The sequence below is a fragment of the Pinus tabuliformis genome, chromosome J (assembly GCF_031772625.1).
Source record: "Pinus tabuliformis cultivar Carrire ecotype Pingquan chromosome J, CPIR1, whole genome shotgun sequence".
Taxonomy (NCBI): Eukaryota; Viridiplantae; Streptophyta; class Pinopsida; order Pinales; family Pinaceae; genus Pinus; species Pinus tabuliformis.
Genome location: NC_142295.1, coordinates 1071577429 through 1071586498, shown reverse-complemented (window position 1 = coordinate 1071586498; position 9070 = coordinate 1071577429). Strand labels below are relative to the sequence as shown.

The window sequence follows — 9070 nt, the reverse complement described above, 5'->3', positions numbered from 1 at the left end:
GGGCGTTGATCTGCTAAAGCGAACCCACGCAGTTCTGAAAAAATCTGTTGAATTTAAACAATCGCTCATTAAGGTCTCTGATCTGCCAAAACGACTCCCCGCTGATTTAAAACCAGTGCATTTGCTCGATCAATCAATGATATATTTTAACGAAAGGCCAAGCGGTCAGAGAACAGTAATCCCGAAATACCCATTTTAATATCCCCAGATCAGACGAAATTTCGGAAGAAACAAAAATGGAGAAGCAGAGCTAAGGTTTCTGTGTTTCTAGGTTTTCATGGCCGAGCCGACTCGCAAAGAATCAATTCAGATCGTTCATGGCCGAGCCGAGTCCGAATCGCGATTTGCCGATTAATCGCCGAGACCTGTTTCACTGGTACTAATACCATGGTGGGCAAGGTAAAGAACATCATTCGCCAAAGAAACCCTTCTTTGGAGTTTTCCATGAAATCCACAAGTTGATAGAGAAAATATGGAACAAACTCAATACCTCCTTCACATGGTTGCATATGCCCTTAATCCAAAGTGGTATATGGAAAGACCAAACAAAATTCTTCCTATTGATGATGAAAAGGTAAAACAGGGGTTTCTTGATGTTATAACTAAGATGTATACTACTCCTGAAGCAAGTGTGATACGAGAGCAATTTATTGATTTTGGTACATTAAGCCCTCCTTCATTCAGCCAAGATGCAAAGAGGGACATCAAGAATTATGCTCAATTTAGCAGGGCTACTAGGAGGGGTACCTAAGGGACAACTACTAGACCAAATGACAACAATGTGGGCAAGGACCCACTGTCACTTCAGTCAATGTTGCTTGCTCTTTATGGACTTTCACTGATGGGAGGAGTCTCGATAAAAGGGAAGTCACTTGAATAATAGTACCAATGGCAAGGTATAACGTGATTTCCCAAGGCCCATTCAAAGGAGAGGCTCAAATGATGGCTCAATGCTTCAAGTGGAAGCTAATGGCTCTCCAAGAAAGACCTATGAGGAGACCTAGACCTAGGAGAAAAGGTTATTTAATTACAATAGTTACTCCTAGACCTAAGGCTTCCTAAAGAGGCAAGTCCTCTCTAAGGGCTTTGGAAATTGACAACCATATAAGGTTTAAATACCAATAGAGAGAGACCTAGGTAAAATCCAAGCGAGGCCTAGAGCTTACAATGATTGCCATAGAATGATCTTCACTGCAACTACTAGGTTAAGAAAGGAAAAGGAGAAGGTCAAAAGGATTAACTTCCTTTGGGTTTTCAAGTGCAAGTGACCTTCAATATTACCACTAACCAATGAAGTTTGAGGGTAAAATCAATGTTGGAGCTAGGGCTTGATATTTCTCTCAAACTAGCCACAGGAATTACCTCAAATTTTGAGGGCAACTAGAGGCAACTACAATGCAGTAGCCTACCAACTCACTCCTCAAAGTGACCACTCCAATGCAATTCGCACTTGGCCCTAGTTGACCTTTTGGGGTTAGTGCAGATTATTTGTGAAGGATGAAAGAAAAGGGTTTAACGTTGATCACCTAGGATTAAGACCCAGTGCCTTGTCAATTGGGAGAAATGGAGTCAAGATTTCTTTTGATTTAAGAACTTCGCTCTATCAAGGAGACCTATGTAGCATTCACTAACCTTAAAGGGGCAGTTATTTGGCTACAATAGATATTTATACTTCGCTTGACAAAGATTGATGGAGATTCGAGGATGCAATATGCAAAACAAGCCTCTACAAACATTCATTCACATTATCTATGAGTAATGCATGCAATACTTCAATAATCTCAGTGTTTTCATGAATCTGTATTAAATTAGGGCACATATAAGATCATGGCAAGATATTCCATACATTAGACATGTAACAATGTAAAGATATAGCATCAAATGGAACTTACAAGGTAATGTGAATATATTCATCCATCAATTTTGCAAATTGAAGCTCCAAGATAAGATAGCGAAAATTCCACACATCAAAATGCATCAAAAACATCCAATTTCATCCATCAAATTGCAGGTCTAAATTTTTTTACAAGAGAGATCCCAATCTAAATGATGACGATCAACTATAAATGAGGTCTCTTAATTTATATGAGCCTCTCACAAGTTCGAATAGTCTAATTAGCCTAAAAAAGCCCCTAATAATATTTTAATGTGCAAATAACAACCATTTGTTGACAAGCCCACCAAATAGCTCACATGTGTAAAATATGCTTTCCTAATGAGGCCAAACCTAATGAGGCCCAAATAATAAAATAATGGTGTAAAGGGTTGTTCGAAGGCCAAGATGAGTCCTAACTGTGCCATGAGGAAGAGGAGGGCTCCAAAACTGATGATCAAGGTGGTACCCCCTTGATTTCCAAGCAAAACATCTTGTGGCACTCCCAAGTGGTTGCGAGGCAAAATTAATGGTCTCATGGGTCTCCATTGGCTCAATAACAAGTCGATGCTCCATCAGTGAGGGCTAGAAGATGATCTGGGCCGTCGATCAACTACCACGTGTTGGGTGCAAGTGTGTGGCCGGCTAGGAAACATGGTCCAAGTGCATCATCATCTTTGTATGGTTGGGGCACGAACAAGCAATGTGTGGGGCTGAAAAAGCCCGTGATGTGGCAATCCATGCTCTGTTGTTGTGAAGGCCCAGGGCTCTCAATGCTCACCCTACAAGTGCCATTATGACCCTCTGGAGGGCTTGGATCTCATATAGGGAGGCCAAGTCCAAGATGAAGATCCACATGCAATCATGTATAAGATCCAATGTGTCTCCTCACCTTCCAGTACAACCAATCAAGAGTGAAATTGAGTAAATAAGCTTGCTAATCAGGGGCAAAAGTTGACACTTCATACTAGCATGCCCTTCCAAATAGGCTTCAGAAAGAATAGGTGCTACCTTGCTCGACAAAAGAGATTAATAAATGACCCTATTAAGTGGTTTTGACCTCTAAGGAGGCAAAAGGTCCATGGTACATCCATCAAATGGCAGGTGTCATGTGATGATGGAACAGAGTAGGGAAAATAGGGAAGGCTCCAAGCCACATGCCATGGTACAAGGGTAGCTATAGTGAGAGAAGCCCACACATTGTGTGTATGGATGTAGGACGAAGCAATCATGGTACATGAATTACCCCAGCCTGTGTTTTTCAACCCTTCTTCATATGTGTTTTTCCTTTTATTGATTTTTCTTTCTTTTACTGCTTGGGGCTCCAAGGGATGAGAGCATCATGTGTATGATGAAGCAGTGATTACCTCCTTAAGGTTGGGCAGTTCATCGCCCACCAGGGGTTGGGACAATCATGGGTTCCTTAATGATACAAGGGGCGCTTGTAACGACCTATCTATAAATATCAAGAACGCAAGAATAATAGCAGGCATACGGTGCATGCATATGATAGCTACATATGCATGTGTCGCATACACCGCACTAGTATTATATACTAAATTAATTATAAGTACTAAATACCATGACACTTCTTTGAATAGAGGTTCTACTCATCCATCAATATTGCTTAATGTATGGGTAAATATTAAAAGAGGACTATATAAATTATATATTCCAGATTATTGATAAAAATTATATTAATAAATTAATAAAATAAATTTTGAAATATATATAAGAAATTAATTAAAAGGGGCACGAAGTATAAGGTTATAATGTTATATTAAAAGAATACTTTAATAAAACACAATGTGATATATTAAATCATAAGACGTATATATGATATAATGTTTATATTAAAAGAATATTTTAATAAAACATAATATGATTTATTAAAACATAAAACATATACATTCGTGACCTTTAAAAGAGATAAGGGAGGAATACGTAAGGGAGGAGCATGTCACCAGCAGACTGAGCGGTGGGCTGCAGATGGAAGAGCGGCCACCGCCAAACAACAGGATAAAACCACGGGACAGTGATTTGGGAAGAGGGAAGAAAAACGGAAGGAAGAAAAGGGGAAGGAGGAGGAACATCATGTATGGAAATCATCCACAGAAAGAGCTTGAGTTGTTCTGAGGTTCTGGGCACGAGGGAAACAATCGGCTTCTGCTAAGAAGCTTACTGAATTGAGCAGCCAAGTTCTGCTCAGTTTGGCTGGCTGGATTCGGTCTTTTGGTAACTGTAGCAATGCAGCTGGAGGCATCTTCAACTGCAGGGCATAGGTAGGTACCCCAGCAATTCTGTTAGTTGATTTTTGTAAGATTTTCAGGAAATCGTATACAAGTTCATGATATAAATCCCTTTACTGTATTTGCATCTGTTTACGGTCTTTACAGCGCTCATAGAGGCCCTAGGAACAAGGGTGATGGCTATAGTAATAGGGGGCAAAGCTCATGTTTGGATTTTGCCCATGCGCTAAATGTTTGTCCCAACCATCTTTTGCATTTTGTGGTACATTTCCTATTGTAAGTGGCCAAAATATGCTTTTATCTATCTTTTTAGATGCATCAACCTTCAGGGCATCGTTCCAAGCCGGACCCAAAGTGTGGACAAGAGGAGGGAGAGGCTAACACCTTGTGGACCCAATGGACAAATGTGGACCCAGATGGGAAAAATGTGGAAAGGGTTGGAAATGAGCAGATGGGATTGAAAGATATGGTGTCGGGAAGCAGGACCACGTGACCAAAATTACGATTTCCCATATATTGTGACTCCTAAAGCTAGTAGCCAATAAAGGAGATCACACGGGACTAGGATACAAAATTAACCAACAAGTTGGGACAACCGAACAAGAGTACAATCCAAGCCCATTCTTTCTGTTGAATCCCCACACTAATCCACGCCCAAATGTGCCCAAGAAAAGCAAGACTAAGCACCCAATTACATAATAAAAAGTCATACCTTCAGGGTTGGAAGGCCCACCTTAAAACATACGATCATAACAGATGGGCGAGAACGCACAATGGTTGGCTCAGGTGGCAGAGAATTCTGGCACATCGAGCTATCTGGTGGTGGGGTGTTGGTTGTCGGCTGAAGACAAATCTAGGAGAATATTTCATCGACTTAGGAAACATTAAAAAATTGGTTAATAATCTAATTAAGTCACTTCTAGGTCGAATTTCCATAAACGATTTCTAGGTCTTGGAAATCTCATGTATTCTAGCCTCTCCACCAAATTTCGTGGCTAGAACACATCCCACGCTACAAAAACTAACAAAATACCCATACAGTTAATTAAAGTTTCAAATTTAGAGCCTCCAACTTCTTCAATGATATGTGGTGACCTCAAAGTCAGCCAATTGATCATTCAAAATTCTGATGGCTAGACCAACACAACATATCAGTAAGGGAATGCTCTCTTCATTCAAGTGATACAATTTACAAAGAGTCGAAGTTGTGTCAATGCAATCTACTCACATTTTTGTTGGCAACTTCAATATTCCAATACCATATTTTGTTAATTTGACACTGTCAAAAAATTTGTTTTTTTAATTTGACAGTCCCTCAAAATTTCTTCCTTGTGACTCTGTAAATGCAATTGTCACTAACTATGGTGGCTCCAACATGTATTTTACAAACAAATGCATTGGTTCTACTCGTTGCACAGATTTGACTATAATCCTATTAACATACAAAAAAAAAAAACAACAAAAGTTTTGAATTTTTAATGGCCAGAGATCTGATTGTGGCCAATGGTCGTGATATCAGAGAAACACTAAGAACATGTGGCAAAATGTCGAACCAAACAAGCTCTACTAAAATTTTGTGCCCAAAGGCCACAATCAGAAAATTGGATTTGATACCAATGAAATGAACAAATTTCATTTACGAACAAAACATCCAATATAAGAAGGATAGACAACAAAAAGCAATAGAAGACAGAAACAATGGATTAAAATTTAAGATAGAATGAATGACATCACTTACAATGACCTCTATGATTGTATATATACGCATTGTCTAATCATGACGTTGATGGGATATGTCTTTTCATTAGGTGATGTCTTCTAGATAGGATGTGTCCCTTCATTTGATATTAATTAATATTTATTTATTAGATGCTATATATAGATAGATACATAGACAGATAGTTTGTCCACTAGAATCTCTAGGTGTCGCTAAGATAACTTGAGGAAATCCCTAATGAGGACACAATTTCCTTGGACAACATTAACATATTGTCTCAGTGGAGAGTGGAGTATGAGGCGCCAATTATCGAGGAAGCAACTCAGTGGCTAGATGAGGACAATCAGCAGCAGCAGGCACAAGGGTGCAGGGAAGGAGCAGCAGAGGAGCACATTGACAGCACCAACAGTGATGTGGCAGCATTAGTACTACCTTCTACACAAAGTGATACAGCTACATCCACCAATTCTTCTCAAACAGATGATGCAAGACCCTCTAGCGGAAAACAAGCCATGACCCTTTGTCATAAGGAGAAGGAATTGAAAGCTATCTGTTAGATTTGTCATTGTAGATGAATCACAATGATGACATACATTTATATATTTGACATCCTTTTCTATTGGTTTTCCATTTTTGAGTCCTTGATTGGACAACTATTAGGGTTCAAGATTCAGTATCAATTTTGATATATTATTTTTTATTTGGCATCCACTACATCATATATATCAGTGTTTTTCTCTCTATTTATTAGTGTTCCACGGGGACTCGCCCCCCCCCCGCATAGGGGTCTAGTTTCCTCGCTCCCCCGCGCTCCAGGGACTTGGGGATGAGTAGGGGACGTTTCCCCACGCCCCCAAAAATGAGGAAACTCAGGGGGACGTGCCAGGGAGTCATTTCCCTTTCTTGAGGGGGCATTTCCGAAAAAGGGGACGTGGGGGGCAGGGGGGGCGTGGGGGGCGTGGGACACGTTTATGCAAGAAAAAACAATTTTAATTAACTTAACCCTAAAACTAATCTTTAATTAACAGTTAAACTAAGCACAGGGTTTTGGAATTTAGCTATTTCATGTTATAAAAACGGCAAGGTGACCACATAACAACACACACAGCCTTCGCGCCGCTGTGTGTTGTTATTACTAGATCTGATCACTCCCATGCATGGAACCTCGATGGCATCTGTTGGAACATTGCAGATTGCAGAATGGACCCTTGATATGGCTATCACATTGGTAATGTGATTTGGTTATTTGCAGGAATTCTGCCATGCACATATTAGACAGAATTGAAGACAGATCTTGAGGATTTCTGTGAGGAGATCATCCCTGAAGTGGTTACTCATCAATGCTTCTCTGCTTCTCTAAAAGCTCGGCTCTTCAAGATTCACTATGGATGATCAACATCAGAGGCTCCCTCTTGTGAAGAATTCAGTTTGTGACGATAAGAAATATTAGAAGGCAAAGAAGTTCAGCATCAAATTAACTTAACTTTTGTGTGGCAGTGCTTGCTTTCTAAAAGACACACCGATCACGTTGAAGTATTTTTGATTTCTCTAAGTAACCCTAACTGGTGTCTTACAAGTATCTGTATAATCAAGTTACAGTAATCCTTGAGGTCATTGTAATTTGAATTTAAACAAGAGTTTCAAAGTAAAGGAGCAGAAGCTGTAATACATATAGCCAAATTGTCAGATATGGAAGCTACAGGTTTAGATTGCAGATTTTTGGAGTTATGATAGAAGTATGAGTAATGTTCTAGACACAAATGTGCATCAGTGGACAGAGGCATTAGCATCTTGTTATGCCATCAGGAGTCTGCACAACAGTCACTCTTCAACAAGGATACAATTGACAATAGAATTCACACGAGCATAACACAACACTGTTGTTTTGTATATCCTTGTAATTGATACTATGTACAGATGGGCAAAACTCACCAATGATTATAGCAGTTTGGCCTAGAACTGAACAGAGTTGCCTTGATAACATATTGTTGAAGTTGCAGAGGACAGAAGTGTTAAGATTCTGAGATTAAGATCTTTTATTGATAACAGAGATGCAGGAAGAATAGATCTACAGTGATCTTCTACAACGACATTGTTGAGGTTTGCTGTGTATTATCAGAACGCTGAAGATGGTGGTATTGCTGTCTTTGTATTTTGTTATAATGTATGATCATTGATGTATGATTATAAATTAGAATTTTAAATTTATTATTTTATATGATATTAGAAATTTAGATAATGATATCCATATCAATGATCATGCTTTGCATCTTTTCAATTCAAACCAAATTGTCATAGTGGACTCAATTAATAAATTATATTTTATATTTATAAGTTTTTAAGACCCTGACGCTCCCCACGTTTCCTAAAAAATGGTGGGGAGCTTTTGCATAGGCCGCTCCCACGCCCCCTCGCTCCCTCGCCCCCTCGTCCCGGAACCTTGGTGGAACATTGCTATTTATGTGGCAATGTATTTATTTGATTTGTCATTGGTTTATATGTTTAAAAATTTGAAAAAAAAAAGATTTATTTTGTATTTATTAATGCCTTCTACAGTGTGCCACTTTTGCTGGATTTTTCATCATTTCACCATTGTTGCCAATAAGTTGTATCCTGGACCATCACCACTTTTTCGCCAAGAGCACTGTTTTCAACAATGGAACCAACAGTATGTATCACATACTAAGCCTGCCAATGATCAAACCACAGGACATACCACTTCAACCTTATATTCACCTCAACCAACCTCAAATAATTAAGTTTCAGATGACTGCCAAATATCACTTTCATTGTTGCTATCAATTACACATTAAAGCCTTATACACAGTATCGACACAAGTACTATTGACACAAATTTACAATAACCCTAACATCATTTCAGATATACAAATCTTACTATGACCTCGACATCTGACTCATGTGCATAACCCTGACCATTTACTAACTTGGGGTTTGCCTGAGTAAAAGATATCGTGAATATGAAAATCTAGGTAACTGTGCAGAAAAATCAAAATTCTAAATCACACTACTGACTAGACAATGTTAATGGATCATATACATGTAACATAATTGATCCAAGTAACATATTTAATAAAACTACAACTACCAGAAAGCTACAGTTAAATTTCCTAAAGAACAAAAACATTCAATATTGAACCAAAGAGACTGATAGAACTGAATATAAAGCAAATTAACTGCAGCAAACAACCTTAATAAAGGAAAGAAAAGTGA

At 38.8% G+C, this 9070-nt stretch overlaps 1 protein-coding gene across 1 annotated transcript in view; it reads right to left on the bottom strand.

Moving 5' to 3' along the window:
- SEC8 (subunit of exocyst complex 8) overlaps positions 1 to 9070 on the bottom strand; it is a 438983-nt gene that overhangs the window by 183031 nt on the left and 246882 nt on the right. The window lies entirely within an intron of this gene.